Source organism: Cricetulus griseus (assembly GCF_003668045.3).
Source record: "Cricetulus griseus strain 17A/GY chromosome 1 unlocalized genomic scaffold, alternate assembly CriGri-PICRH-1.0 chr1_1, whole genome shotgun sequence".
In the NCBI taxonomy this organism is placed as follows: domain Eukaryota; kingdom Metazoa; phylum Chordata; class Mammalia; order Rodentia; family Cricetidae; genus Cricetulus; species Cricetulus griseus.
Genome location: NW_023276807.1, coordinates 22,887,650 through 22,901,786, shown reverse-complemented (window position 1 = coordinate 22,901,786; position 14,137 = coordinate 22,887,650). Strand labels below are relative to the sequence as shown.

The window sequence follows — 14,137 nt, the reverse complement described above, 5'->3', positions numbered from 1 at the left end:
CATGCATCTTAGACTGGCATTGAAATCGTGACCCTGTAGCCTAAGTCTCCTGAGTACTGCTACTACAGGTGTGTACTACTATGCCTGTCTGCAAAAATATTACAATTTTTTAGTTATTAATTTTATGTGTATGGACATTCTGCCTGCATGTTTGTCTGTACCATATATGTGCCTGGTGCCTGTATAGATAAGAAGAGGGTGTCAGATCCCCTGAGACTGCAGTTAACACATTGTGAGTTGTATGTGGGTAATAGGAATAGAACCCAGGTCCTCTGGAAGATCACCATCTCTCTACCCCTTAAATTAATGTTTTTAATATGTGTGGAAGTGTTAACTGTTTACTAAATTATGACTGAAAAATTAACATGTACCTACTATTTTTTGATGATGTATCTTTGAGGCTCCATACATATTTTTGAATGCTTTTACCTTAAGACAGCTATTAAATAGGAAAATTGAAATTTAAGCTAGACTTTTCCCTTTCATGAGATAATTTTGTATTTTGCAAATAAGTGTCTCCATGTTCAAATGCATTCTGTAAATTTTGATGTCTTTATATCATTTCCTTATTCGTACAGTATGAGTAAAGCAAACATTTACCTTGCCACAAAATTTGATCCTTTCTCATCTGTTCTCTGTATGATCTCATCTTTTCTGCTTTTCCCTATCCTCCATTAGAGCTGATAGAACCTCCTCCAAATAAAAGGTTAATCTTTTCTCTTAGACATTTAATTCAGACTATCCTCTTGGAGGGATAGGGGACATACAGTGCAGCTTATTAAATAATATTATTTCAATAAACCTAAAGAGCCAGGCGGTGGTGGTGCACGCCTTTAATCCCAGCACTTGGGAGGCAGAAACAGGTGGATCTCTGTGAGTTGGAGACCACCCTGGTCTACAAGAGCTAGTTCCAGGATAGGCTCCAAAGTCACAGAGAAACCCTGTCTCGAAAAACCAAAAATAAAATAAACCTAAAGAACGAGAATCAGTGCAGTGATAAAGTCATGTACAGGATACCCAGACCAAGGGTGACATCTTAAACTTCCTTTGTTGTATGCTGTGATTTCAGCGTATTGTGTCATCTATAGCAAGTATCTTAAAGTCAGAAATAACTAAACATAATTTAATATAAAGACTGACTGGTTTCCTCAGAAAATTTTCTTAGTTTTGGTAAGTCTATTGAGTGGGCGATACATTAACAAAAATAAATATTTACTATCATTTTGTTTTTTATCTGTTATCAGATTTAATGTCTTGTCCTTCAGAGCTAAGATTTCACAGGTGGTTTATTTAACCACTTTATGTGTTTTCACACTAAACCCTGGCCTCAACACTTCCATAAGTGCTAGTTTACTTACTATTCTCCATGTTAAATTGGTGTCTTTATTTTACAAGTGAGAAGGTAATGGTGCAAGTATTTGTGTCTTTAGTTGGGGAGAGAGATTTGTAAGAAAAGTAGGTAACAGTCTTGATATACTCAGAAGCAACAGAAAGCTGTGCAGGGTCTGGGGAAAGGTGGCTCTGTTAGAAAAGGACCAAGGGACCAAGCTGGCCCAGGAGAAAGAGCAGCATGCCCTCCTTCCAGTGGCTCTGGAAGCACAGGGCAGATGCTCTCAGGTTTCAGCTGAGAGTTTAGCCTGCCAGGTGGAGGAGGCTCCTGCTCTAGAGCTGCAGGAGCCCTCTTGTCTTTCTCCTGGCATTTTCTGGCTGACTCAGGCAGTTTTGCCCCAGGAGAGTTTTCCTTCTCCCTCCGTTGGAAGCCTGAGCTTTGAAAATAATAGGAGAATTTTTCTTATGCCAGGTTTAACCTCAGGTCAGTTCATCCTCCCTTGCCCTTTGTATATTCCTGTGAAAATAGTACTCAGTAGTGGTTTATATGTACACATTGTATGATACTTAGAGATTCATAAGAAGTAACAGAATTAAAGGACAAAGCAGTGTTTTCTGTTTGAATTTAGTAAAGAAAGTTAAATGTAGAAAAGGGGGAGAAAAGAAACATTGTGGAAATGAAGAGATAAATTGGGAGCAGGAGGATGATGGGAAATGAAAAGAGAGAATTGCTGATTTGCTTCACACCCACACCTCCTCCCCAAATTCACAGTAACAGGCAATGTCACTTTCTTTTGCATGACATGTGCTGAGCCAGGGAGTTAAGAATCAATCGTGGGAGTGGAAATTTTCTTCCTTTTGCATTTTGAGACTTGGGTGTGCTGCTGAGATGCCACTGGTATCTAAGTAATGTTTGTTTATACTGGATATTTTCTGTGTAGCCTTTGTGGCCGGAGCTTATAATACAAACAATACTGTTAGAAGGACTGCAGGTACTCCATTGCTGTGTTTATTTTACTAGTTAAAAAATTGCCAGAGCCCTAAGACTTCTGGGTGAACACATTTAGAAAACACCAGAGGCAACTTTTAAGAAGAGCTTTAGTAAAAAAGAAAGAAATGAAATTAAGACTTAGCGCTATAGAATGCTGACCAACATGGATGTTTTTCTTCAGAGAGTTTAAATTAGGGTCCAGCATTTTAAAACTTAAATGTAAAGTAGTTTTTTTAAAATATTGCCTTCTTAATTATCTAGATGAAAGTGCAGCACATTTGTTCCACAGAGTATAAGGTTAAAGTTAGAAAGAATTTGGAGTGATAATAGCCCTGGTTTTAAATCCCATTTTGGTCATGTGTAAAGATCCTTTATCAGATCATGGGGCACAAAGTATTTCTTCCTGATTTATGGTTGTAATTGGACTGAGTAATTGAAATTATGACCATCTCACAAAATGTAAGATACATTGCCAGTCTTATTTTTAAACTTTCTGGTAACTCATCTTATGCCTCATCCTTACTTTTTATCTTACTAGTTGTATAAAAATTAGGTTATTTATTTACAGTTTTGTAAAAATAGTCTCTTTAAATAACAAAATGTTTAGTTAAATCATAAAACTGTTGATTCGGAGAAAGTAATTTCTAAGTGATATTTTGTGCCCCAGGTGGAAAAGCATCTGACAGGGTTTGTTTAGATCCCCATCTGTGAAATAACGATGCTTTTTTCCAGTCGTTGTATAGTCCTGGCAGTCTGTTCAAGCACTCATGGATTCTAGGAAACAGAAAGGGGCAGGCAGATTTTCTTTCTTATTTTTCCTTGCATCTAATTCTTATACTTGTCCATTCTTTGCTATTGTCATGGAAACTTTTCTCCTCTTCTGACAGTGTTCTCATTAGACTCTAGACTGCCACTGTGCCCAGTTTTCCCACATTGGGTGGAGTTGGAACCTGGGACTACAAGTATGTAGAAAGGGTCCCATGCTTTCTTGGACTCCCCTCCCAGAAAAATGAGCTGCACAAGTGCTGCTTGTTTATTGCTGCTGTTTGTTCCTGTGTCTTTGCTATTCATCTGGCCTGAACTGTCTTTTAACCTCCACCCTTAATGCTCAACTTTACAAGAGAAATTTGAGCCAGTCACACTAGAAATGTCAGCCATCCCTAGTGGCTCAGTTCACCTTCATCACAAATCTACTGAGTGCTTACTAAGTAGGCAACTATTCTTTGAATAGGAATATTTTTTTTTATCTTGCAGGTATATAGTTATTTCATGAAAATTCTTATTTGAGCCACTGAGCTTTAGATAACCCAAAACACTTTTAATCAAATATTTACTTTCCATAAAACTCTCGTGAAATTTTCAGGTGAGCAAGCTATTTCCAGTTAAATTGCTGATTCTCTTATGAAATGATGGAGTTGTGAAAGCTGACTTTTGTCCTGATTTTCTATGTGCTTTATTGCTGTTTTGTTCCCTGCTTGCATCCCACAATTCTTACCAAATGGCACTGTAGAGGAGTTCTTCTATGGGATGCTTTGTGAGTTAGCTTCTAACTGCTATACTTTCAAACAGCTGTGTAATGCTGTTATTTTAAACAAATGTGGGTGTGGAAAGTGATGGTGAATGAATTCATGGTAATTGGTGACTTTGTATTAAGGAAAAATATCACTAGTTAAGAGAAATCTGCTTTCATGATTTGTATATCTTTAATTTTAAAATCTTTCAACTATATGTATTTCACTATTTATATATTTTGTAAATTAGATATTAGAATCATGGCACTTCATAGCTGTAAGGATTTTATGGAAAATTTTATTAATGCTCTTGTTGAGAAAATTGACATACAGTGTAGTCTAATGAAATCAGGTAGCTACCTGGTTTAAAAGCCCAAATAATATTTTAGTAATTTGTTTCCATGAGTATATACTGTTCTATTTAAGCTTCTCTCACCTTCTAATAATCAGAAAATGATATTATAGGAACATAACTAGTAAGAATATGCATCCTTTGCTTTTTACACACACCTTGGTCACTTCTCCAGGAAGGTCTGAGGAGCAGGTATTGTCTTTCCTTTCATAGAAGAAGCAGCCTAGGCCAGGCATTGGTGGCACATGCCTTTAATCCCAGCACTCTGGAGGCAGAGGCAGGTGAGTTTGAGGCTAGCCTGGTCTACAGAGTGAGTTCCAGGACAGCCTACAAAGCCACAGAGAAACCCTGTCTTAAAAAAACAAAAAAGTAAAGAAAAGAATAAGTAGCTATAGAGCTCTCCTAGACCCCAGGTGTCTGCTAGGTAACCCTATGGGCCTGGTCTTCCTGTTAAGATTCACCAGCTGGTCTTGGAGAATTCTCACAGGACACAGAGGGGAGCAGTGTCTTCATATTGTGACTTTGGCTGTCTTTGTTGAGTTTGTAAGCTCCCAAAAGATGCTAATTATTAATAAGATTAGACTTAAGAATTAAGACAAATTACTGCTGTCTTCTTGAAGATTCAGTCAGCATATACTGAGTACCCACTTTCTGCAGGGCACTTCTTGGGGCATTTCAATAAATTCAGTAAATGGACTCATGGCCATGGGCAAACTAAAGGTAGTTTCTTTCCTTTCAAAGACTTACCTTTGTAGGGCAGTATGAAAAATCCTAGTCCCTATGTCTGAAATTGATCAGCTCTTTCAAAATATCTATACTTAAGTTCATATTAAAATAATGTTCACCATATAGAAAAGCAGGGAAGTGAGTTTTTAACATAGTAACAGTTATATGACTTGGTTATTGTCTTGACTTTCTTTTAACTTGATAGCACAGTTAAGTGCTCACAGAATGAATCAGTTTGGAAGTATGACATTCTGGATAGTATATGGCAATTAATTATTATTAAAGACTCAAAATTAACCTTGCCTTTATAAATGCTTTCAAAAAATGAGTTAAGTAGTAGACTATTCTATAATATTTAACAATACCAGCTCATGTATATGTATGTATGTATATACATTCACACACACACACACACACACACACACACACACACACACACACCTACCTACCTATATATTCTGAAATTCTGAGCAATTGGCCAAAGTTAAAAATAGATGTTTTGCAGTTACTGATATAGTTAACAGACTTTTTTTTTATTATTGTTTTGTTTTTGTTTTGTTTTTTTTTTTAAATAAAGTCTTATTCTGTTATTCATGCTGGTCTTGAACTCTGGTACTTCTAAAACTGCAAGTGTGTAGCAGCCCCAACTCAATTATTTGTTTTGAGGCAGTTTCCTGTGTAGCCCTCCCTGACTTGAAACACTTTATATATTCTTTGTAGCCTGCTCCTAAGTGCTGTGATTGCAAGCATGCTCTCCATCTACCATGCATGGTAAAAATAAATATTGTTTTAAAGGCAGCATTTGTTAGAAAATTGCTCACATCTGAAACAATATATCATCCTGAAGGAATAATACTGATCATGCTGAGTTTTTACTGTGTGGGAATTATAGCTTTAGTTTTGTTTCTTTTTAAAGTAGTTCAGTATTTGAGCTCATTTCTGCCATGTTATTGTTACAATCAAACGTAAATGTACTTGATATTCCTTTAGAACTGTGCTGTATTTCAGCAGAAGCAGGAGGGTATATCTGTCTGTTCTTTAGAAGGAGTGAGTCTAATGCAACAAGACTGGAGGGAAGAGCTGAGCCAGCAGCCTGTGATCTGAGGGAGGTTGCCTGGGAACTGCTGACAGTGAGGTAAAAAGAATGAGCCGAGGTGGATAGAATGGGGTGGGAAAGTCCCATGTTAGCCTGGAGGCTGGGAGGCCCTGACCTTCTGGAATATCCCACCTTAGTAGGAGTACCAGGGAAAGTAAGACCGAAGAGCTACTGGCAGGTAGGGATGGGTGGAGAATGAATGATAAGACTAACTTAACTAAGGTCCTGATGCCCTTGAGAATATCTAAAAAGTTGGCTTGGAGAGCAAACCAATTCTAGTTCATCATAAAAAGTGTTTTTAGCTCTTAATTTCCTTGGTTAATATTTTAATGTTAATTTTATAATGAAAATACAATTATTATTGAACTGTTGACTGTCTCTTATTTATTCAAATGCATGCCTTCCCATATTCCACAAATTATCTAGAACACTAGAATAGAGGAGTGAGCAGTGAGCCATGAATGTGATTTCAGTGCAGCAAGTCTGCTGTTATCATCAGCATTATGCTGATGATGTATTTTCTTGGTAGCTGCAACACCATCCTATGACAGGGATAAGACATGGTAGATATCAGTTGACATGCAACATATACTTAGGTGAAGCTCAGTTGAACTGAGGTTTTAAATCTGTACAAGATATTTGGTAAGAAGAGGCAAGAGAATCAGGATTTCAAGGTCAGTCTGGGCTACATGAGAAACTCCCACCCCAAAATAAAAAAGGCATAAAGATGAGTACATGCATTTGATTTTTTATTTATTTTGTACTGCCATTTTAGTAAAAAATGATAATTGAACAAAATAATTATGTTCACCCCTTGACTAGGGGAGGATTTAGTTTTAAATTTAAACTCTTTACTATCCAAGATAATGGTTTTCTTCCTAGAATTTGAGTTTCTCAGTTGTTTGTATGAACAAACTCCATGATAAGTTGTTCCTAGTAAATTCCCATGGTTCTGTTCCTTTTCACAGAGCAAGGGATAGAAGGTAGGTTTTTATTAGTATCACTTCCGGCAACAATAAAACAAGTCAAAAGAAGATTCATGGGTGTCATGATTAGCCTGAAATGTAGTGAGGACTAACCCAAACCCTTAGACTAACTAAAGCTGTGAGGAAAACTAGACATAGAAGAATGAGCCAGACAAGGTGGAGATGGGATTTGAAGTTCAGAGTTATGTTTGTACATTTAGTTATTCTGTGTCAGATGAGTTCTACGCATGCTTTCAACAAAAGGAAATAGATCAGTTGGTGTTTGTTCTTTACAGGTACATCAAAATAAAAACAAGATAGGCTGAATACCAGTACTGTTAAATAAAGCAGCTTCCTAGACCCTAGGCTTACAAGGGCAAAGGGATGCATATCTTGGGCACTGGACCCTCTGCTGACAAGGGGCCTCCCATTTTTGGAATACGACTATAAACATGCATACCTGAAGTAGGGACATTACATGGATAGGAAGGAAAAAGGTAGAAGGAAGTATCATTTTCTGGAGGTGGAGGGCATCTTGTACTTTTTCATTTCCTTAGCTAGAAAAAGTTTTAGAAGATTTTAGGACCAGTCTTAAAGTCTTCTCCACCAGAACGAGCTAATTTTTTAAATAGTTAAAACAAAAAGGATATGAGGAAGATTCCAAGATGACAGAGCTGTACTTTGGGCTGACAGCCTTAGGGACCTTGATTCACAGGTCTGAAGCCATTGAGTGCTCATAGTTTTGACGTTGGAAGTTTGTTTTCTATGTTTGAGGGTTTTGAGGCTTATGTAAGGCTGATCAAGATCTAATGTACTAAATGAAATTGAATCTTATTCTTTCATATTTGTTCTTTTTAAAAACAGATGTTCATATTTTCTAGATAATGGCAAGATATTTTGGTCATAAGCAGATACTTGAGGTCAGTGGTTTTCTGCTGGAAAAGTATAAGCAGAAGCATTTGATAGCTTTTGCCAGGTGTACACACACACACACCCAGCAGCTTCCCATCTTTTGAGTAAGAGTTGGAGAATCAGTGGGCAAAATGAAATTCAGGTATGTAGCATTAGAAGAAGCCAAATAGATATTATCTTATCTCAACCCTTTAGCTTTAAGAATTATGGTTCCAAGTGGAGTCTCTGCTACTCAACAACGAAAACAAAATCCTAAGTCATTAAAATAACTACATAACACAGAATTTCACCTGTAGTGGCAAAATTATCCAGCATCCATATGAATAAATTGACTTTAGTTTTTGTGTGAATTTTTTCTCTGTTTGTATCTTGCAAAAAAAAAAACTCTGCATGGACAGGCTTTGAAGCACTAGATTGATTCTTTTTAAATGCTCTTGCCATTTTGAGCTCTTGTATCTATGATCTTAAGTTTTTCGTGTTTTAAATATTTTTTTATTCATAAAGTGTTGAGCAAAAAGCTGGAGTGGTGCTGAAGTTTTATGTTTCTTCCATACAGAATTGTTATTGGAAGTTGTTTGTTTATTGTATACCAGGGAATTAATGATTTATCATTTTTAATTTTAAGTTACTACTCAAAAGTTAACAGATTCCAAGGCAACTAGGAGATCCTTCACTTTGAGAAAAATTTATGGGAGTGGAAATACTTTCTTTTTGTAAACAGTTACTGATGTACAATATCCTCTAGGGTGTCAGTTCTGGTATTTATGTTTTAATTAAAGAGCACCCTGCCTCTCTATTTGTGGGCCACTTAAAAGAAGTGGGTGTCTTGGTGAGAAGTTGAAGAGGTTGGAGCCTGTAACTGAGTTTAGGATTGACTCAGCTCTGGCCAGCAGTGGTATATGAATGCCAAGTGCTAAGAATGTTTGGAATGTAGACTTGCCAGCACTGATAGAGTTTGCTTTGTTCCCCTGTGTGACTTGACCCATTGAGAAATTGTGGTTCCCTAGGAAGTTTTAATAGTTCAAAGTGTTTAGTTAATAAAGAGAATGGCCACAACATAATTCAGCTTGTTTTCACCTGCTGCCTCAGAGATTAACTTTCTTAACCATAATGGGAGAGAACTACCCTTTGCTTCGAAAAAGAAATTTATGGAACTCATCACATTTGTTAGTTTCCACAAACATGAAGCTCTCTGTGGGGATAGTTGTATTATAAAATCCCAAGGCATTGGCAATTTAACCTTGTGGTAATTTCATCCAAAACCCAATCTCAGGGAAAGGCACACCCACTTTCTGTATCAGCTTAATCTTTCACTAGACTCAGAAGGGTTTTGAATTACTTCAGGAAAAGTAGTGACTGATAGAGCCTAACCTTCCGTTTTCCTCATTTATTTTCATTAGAGAATGGGAGTGGAATTCAGAACATTCAGATGTGGAGTTAATGTGCGTCACTGCTGCCAGCCCCTGCTGCCAGCGATAGGTTCTGTGTTTTTCCAGTGGGAAACTCTGACCCACAGACTGATGCATGCGGACCCACACTCCTCGAGCTTTGCTGATTTTCTCCTGGTTGTAGCTTATTCTTTCAAACATCAGCTGACTGTACAAAGCCTCTGTGGAAGCAGATTTCAGAACAAAGGTGATCTGTGTAAGCAGCACGTAAGTCTTTTCTGTTTATAACTTCCCTGTTTTTATTGACAGTCTAAGCTCCCCTACTTGAGTTTTTAATGTTGAGTACACTTTATGCTGTGTTGATAATCAAGCTTTTCTTGGTTACTTTTGCTCAAAGAAGGATTTTGATGAACTTATGTATGTTGTAACCACTTGGCTGTTTGTTTCTACAGCCAACAGTTGTGGATGAAAGCCATTTAACATATGTTTTAGTAAATGTGTTTGACACTTAGTAGATGAATAATAGATGTTCCAGAAGCATCTTTCTGTTTGGAACTACAATCATTTTCTAGGGCCTGTATGTGTGAATGAGGCTTTACAGTTTTACAGAATTGTTGGCCTGTACATTTCAGAAATACCTACAGGAGACTTCTCAGGTCAGTGAGACAGAATGCTGAAGAAAGCATATCTCTGTTGACAGTGAGCGACTGTAAACATCCTCGACTGGAAGCTGTGAAGCCACAAATGGGCTTTCAGTCGGATGTTTGCAGCTGCCTACTGCCTCCAACTTCAAGGAGCAATTATCTTGTTGGCTGAAACCAATACCTGTTTTCTCTTTGATTTATTTTTACAAAGCTTAGTTGGAAAAGATATAAATTAAGCAACTTCTAAAGCACAAGTGTTCTTCCTGTGCATAGAATATACAATATATGGTCTAAAACCCAAAGAAGTAACAGTATTCTTGAGATACTGAAGTAATTGTATCATATATTATTATTATTATTATTATTATTATTATTATTATTATTATTATTGTTTTTTTGTGACAGGGTTTCTCTGTGTTGCTTTGGAGCCTATCCTGGCACTCACTCTGGAGACCAGGCTGGCCTCGAACTCACAGAGATCCGTCTGCCTCTGCCTCCCGAGAGTATCATTATTTTTAAAATATGCTAGGACAGTGCTTCCAAAAATATTCTAAAACGTGGGCTCTTTGATCCACTATTTTTATATTAAATCTCACAGTAGGTATTTTTAGAGCCATTCACAAAAACTTTTGTTAATATAGCTAAATTATTTGAGGAAAGTAAAATCCAAAGTAGAGAATTAATTCATGCTTTATAGTACTTGAATTAAACCACCTATCCCTTCTTGGGTTAGTGTTTAAGTTAATGAAGTATTTAAACAATGCATTTGGCTTTGTTTTGCTGATAAAAAATACAGTATGGTCTTGTTTGAGATTTTCCTTTTAGCTGAACTGATAAAGTAACCATCTCTCTTTAAAATAGTCAGTGCATCACATTCCTTTCTTTATGAAGACAGTTTCAGAGTGGGAAGCCCAACACAGATCTCTGAAGGACACAGTTTCTAATTTGCCTTTTTTGTAAATCTATATTCTTATGGTTTAATGTGAATTTTTAGTTAAATTGTGGGAATGAGACTCCTTAAGAAGCGAAGTAGGCAGTATCTTTATCTTCTAGAACATAGCTTTTGAAAGATAGTATTTTCATTATACACTACAACTTCTATTCTCCCACTTAATACACTGGTCTTATTAATAGGAAGACATACTAAAGGACTGTGCTACATTCCATAAGTGCTGACTATGCTGATAGGTGGGATGGAGAGATTGGTGTATAGAATTAAGTTTCCCTCATACGTAAGCCATCAACAGAGAAAACTCAATTAGTTGTGTCAGGCATGAGGAGTTAGTTGACTACCTCTGGAACACAGGGGCCTGAATAGAGAGCCCTCAGGTCTGGAACTGAGCACAGTATTGCTTTAATAGGTAAACTGAAAACAGTATAAGTAACTCAGCTGTGTCCTAAGGAAATGGCTATAGGTTTGAAGAAATTCTGTGACCTTCATTATCTTTATATTCTCCCCTGTGTTATTTCACACTCCTTTCCTTGCTTCATTGACTTGTAAATTTTCCACTTTCCACTTCTATTTGGTTACTTCCTTCACATAAATAATGACTTACTGGAATTTTTTTACTTGTAAGTTTGCTTCATTCTTAGACACTCCCTAAGCCAGCAGATGTAACTCTCCATTAGCTGTTTCTGTTTTGAAATTAATACATGTTAACGTTTTGTGTTCCTCATTTCCACAGTAATAATCTAAAATGCTATCTTAAAATATCAACAATGTGCTATTTAGAGTTGAAATAAGATCTGGATTTTTTCCTTCATTTTTATAAAAATAAACTTCAGCTTAAAACTTAGCAATATTACATTTACATAGTTTTGTCAAAGTTATTGTGCACTTTAAAATTAAGTATCATTTAACTTGCTCATTATTTTATACATACTTCTTTAATAATAATTTTTTGAAATTTCACATCCATATCTGCTCAATAAAGCATCTTACATGAACCACAACATAAAACAGTGCTCCTTTTCCTCCTCCCCCTTCTCCTTTCATGCTGGGCCTTGTGCTTGTTAGGCAAGGGTTCTTAAACTGAGTACATGCCAGCAATACTAGAGTCTTAAAGTGGCCTACAGCAGGTCAGATACTGAGAATAAAACCAAGGTCCTTGTTGCTGGAGAAATGCACTCAAGTTGGTTTAAACTTAGCAATGTTTTAAAAGTGAGCAGCATGTCTACAATCCCTAAGTCGGGTATATTTAGTTTTGTTTGTAATTTTCCAAAATAGAAATTGTAACATCCTTTGAAAGGAGATTTCTAAAGGAGGAATATAAGAGCTGAAAGTGACATTGATGATTCATTTACATGCTTTTTTTTTCCTGACCCTAGAACTCTGACTTGAACCCACACTTAAGTTTATAGGGATGTCTCCATAAATAGCATACACGTGTAACTCCTTTCCTCCCTGAGAGGACAGCTGCAAGATGTGAGGATTGTGATGACAAGAGAACTGAATGTAACAGGGTCCCATGTGGTTTTCTTATCTAGACCTGTGAACTCCATCTCTGCCTGCATTGCTATTAGATTGTGTTGTTTTCTTGTGCTAAGAATTACCTAAATGTTACTTATCAAGAAAACAGTCTTCACTAAGTATTATCAGTTTTAATGCTTTAATAACATTATTTGAAGTTGCCAAGTTGTTTTTGTCTATTGGGAGAGTAATAGGGTGTTAATTATGTCTTTTAATTTTTGAAATGACTTAACAAAATCCTAAAGATGATTTATAGTGAACTGTCATAAGAGATTTGCTAAAGGAACTGAGAATTTTCTTCACATGGCCCTCTGAGTAGTACAGAGTAAGTACTGGAGATTCTAAATAGATGGGAAAGTAGGCTTGTTAGTATATATTATTATCTATGTTATTTATATAGTATATATAAACCCATATATTATATAAGTTATATATGCTATATATTTCATATAATATAGTGTATGTCTATATTAGAGTTGTTTGTATGCATGAGTAAGCAAATAGAGAACTGAACTATTTGAGATTGAGGTTTTTATCATTATTATTTTTCTTCTTCATTTTTATTCCTCTTAGCAGAAATTCAGTAAATAAGTTTGGGTTATTTTGTTAGTGGTGGTAGTGGTGGTGCCTCTTTTATTTTTGTAAATCCACTAAATGTGGAACTAACCAAATGGCTCATTGGGTAAAGGTGATTGCCTCCAAGCCTGATGACCTGAGTAAAGTTCTGGGCCTCACTGGGTGGAATAAAAGAACTGACACCTATCTACAAGTTGTTCTCCCGCTTCCTCATGCAGACTGTAGACTGATAAACATTTATTTGTGGAGTCACAAATCAGTACATTTAAGAAAAGGAGTGTTTTAATCCACCGACAATTGGATCTTGCAAATGGTACTTGATGAATTAAATATTCTTTAATAGACTTCCTTAATGGTTGTTCATGACAAGTTATCTGTCACTAATATATAAAATCTGGCACTGTGCATGTGGTGAGCAAGTTAGTGTTGCCAAGTGATACCTAATCTGCCTTTCTAATTTGTAGGTTTAATTATTATATAAGCTTAATGATGCAGTGCTGTTATAATGAAAGTTTTTTTGTAGCAAAATGCAAATTAAAACAAAGTAGACTGGGGAGCCATTCAGCACAGTCACTAAATGTGAACTTATTGTCTCCACAGACTTCACAGCCTCACATTATTAGCGAGATTAATAAAGTCCATCAAATTCCCTTTCATTTCTGGGTAATATCAGAATCTTTCTTGTGAGAAAACACAAAACAGTGTAATACTGTATCTTAAGTTGTTGCACTTAGTGATTTCTTGCAAGGCTGACCACAATAGCTAAATTTGGGATTTGGTGAATTTTAGCTAAAGAATGAAACTCTTGAAAAATATAAATGCTTATATAAGAAGTCTGTAAGTAAAGGAAATTTTACATAATTTAAGAAATGCCACAGTTGAATATGTAAATAAATACCCAGTGTCATAAAACAGTTATCACTTGTAGTCATAATACCCCCAATTAGTAGGTATTTATTTACTGGCAGGATATGTGACGTAATGTCATCAAAACATCCTGGCCATGTTTGGATGAAGATTTATTTGCTCTGAATGTAACTGTACAGAAAAGAGTCAGAGGATTTGTAGAACTTGCAAATTTAAATGTTCACTGTTAAGCATTCTGGTTTTGACACAGTATATCTTTCTAAGTATGTACCAAGGAAATCATTTTGCTAAATTACTTAATTTTTAATTA

At 36.2% G+C, this 14,137-nt stretch overlaps 1 non-coding gene across 1 annotated transcript; it reads left to right on the top strand.

Annotated features, from left to right (window-relative positions):
* The first annotated feature begins 9,968 nt into the window (after window positions 1-9,968).
* Mir30a (microRNA mir-30a) lies at window positions 9,969-10,050 on the top strand. Its single transcript, NR_105200.1, has one exon. It is a non-coding gene; the product is annotated as a microRNA mir-30a (primary transcript).
* Window positions 10,051-14,137: the final 4,087 nt, after the last annotated feature.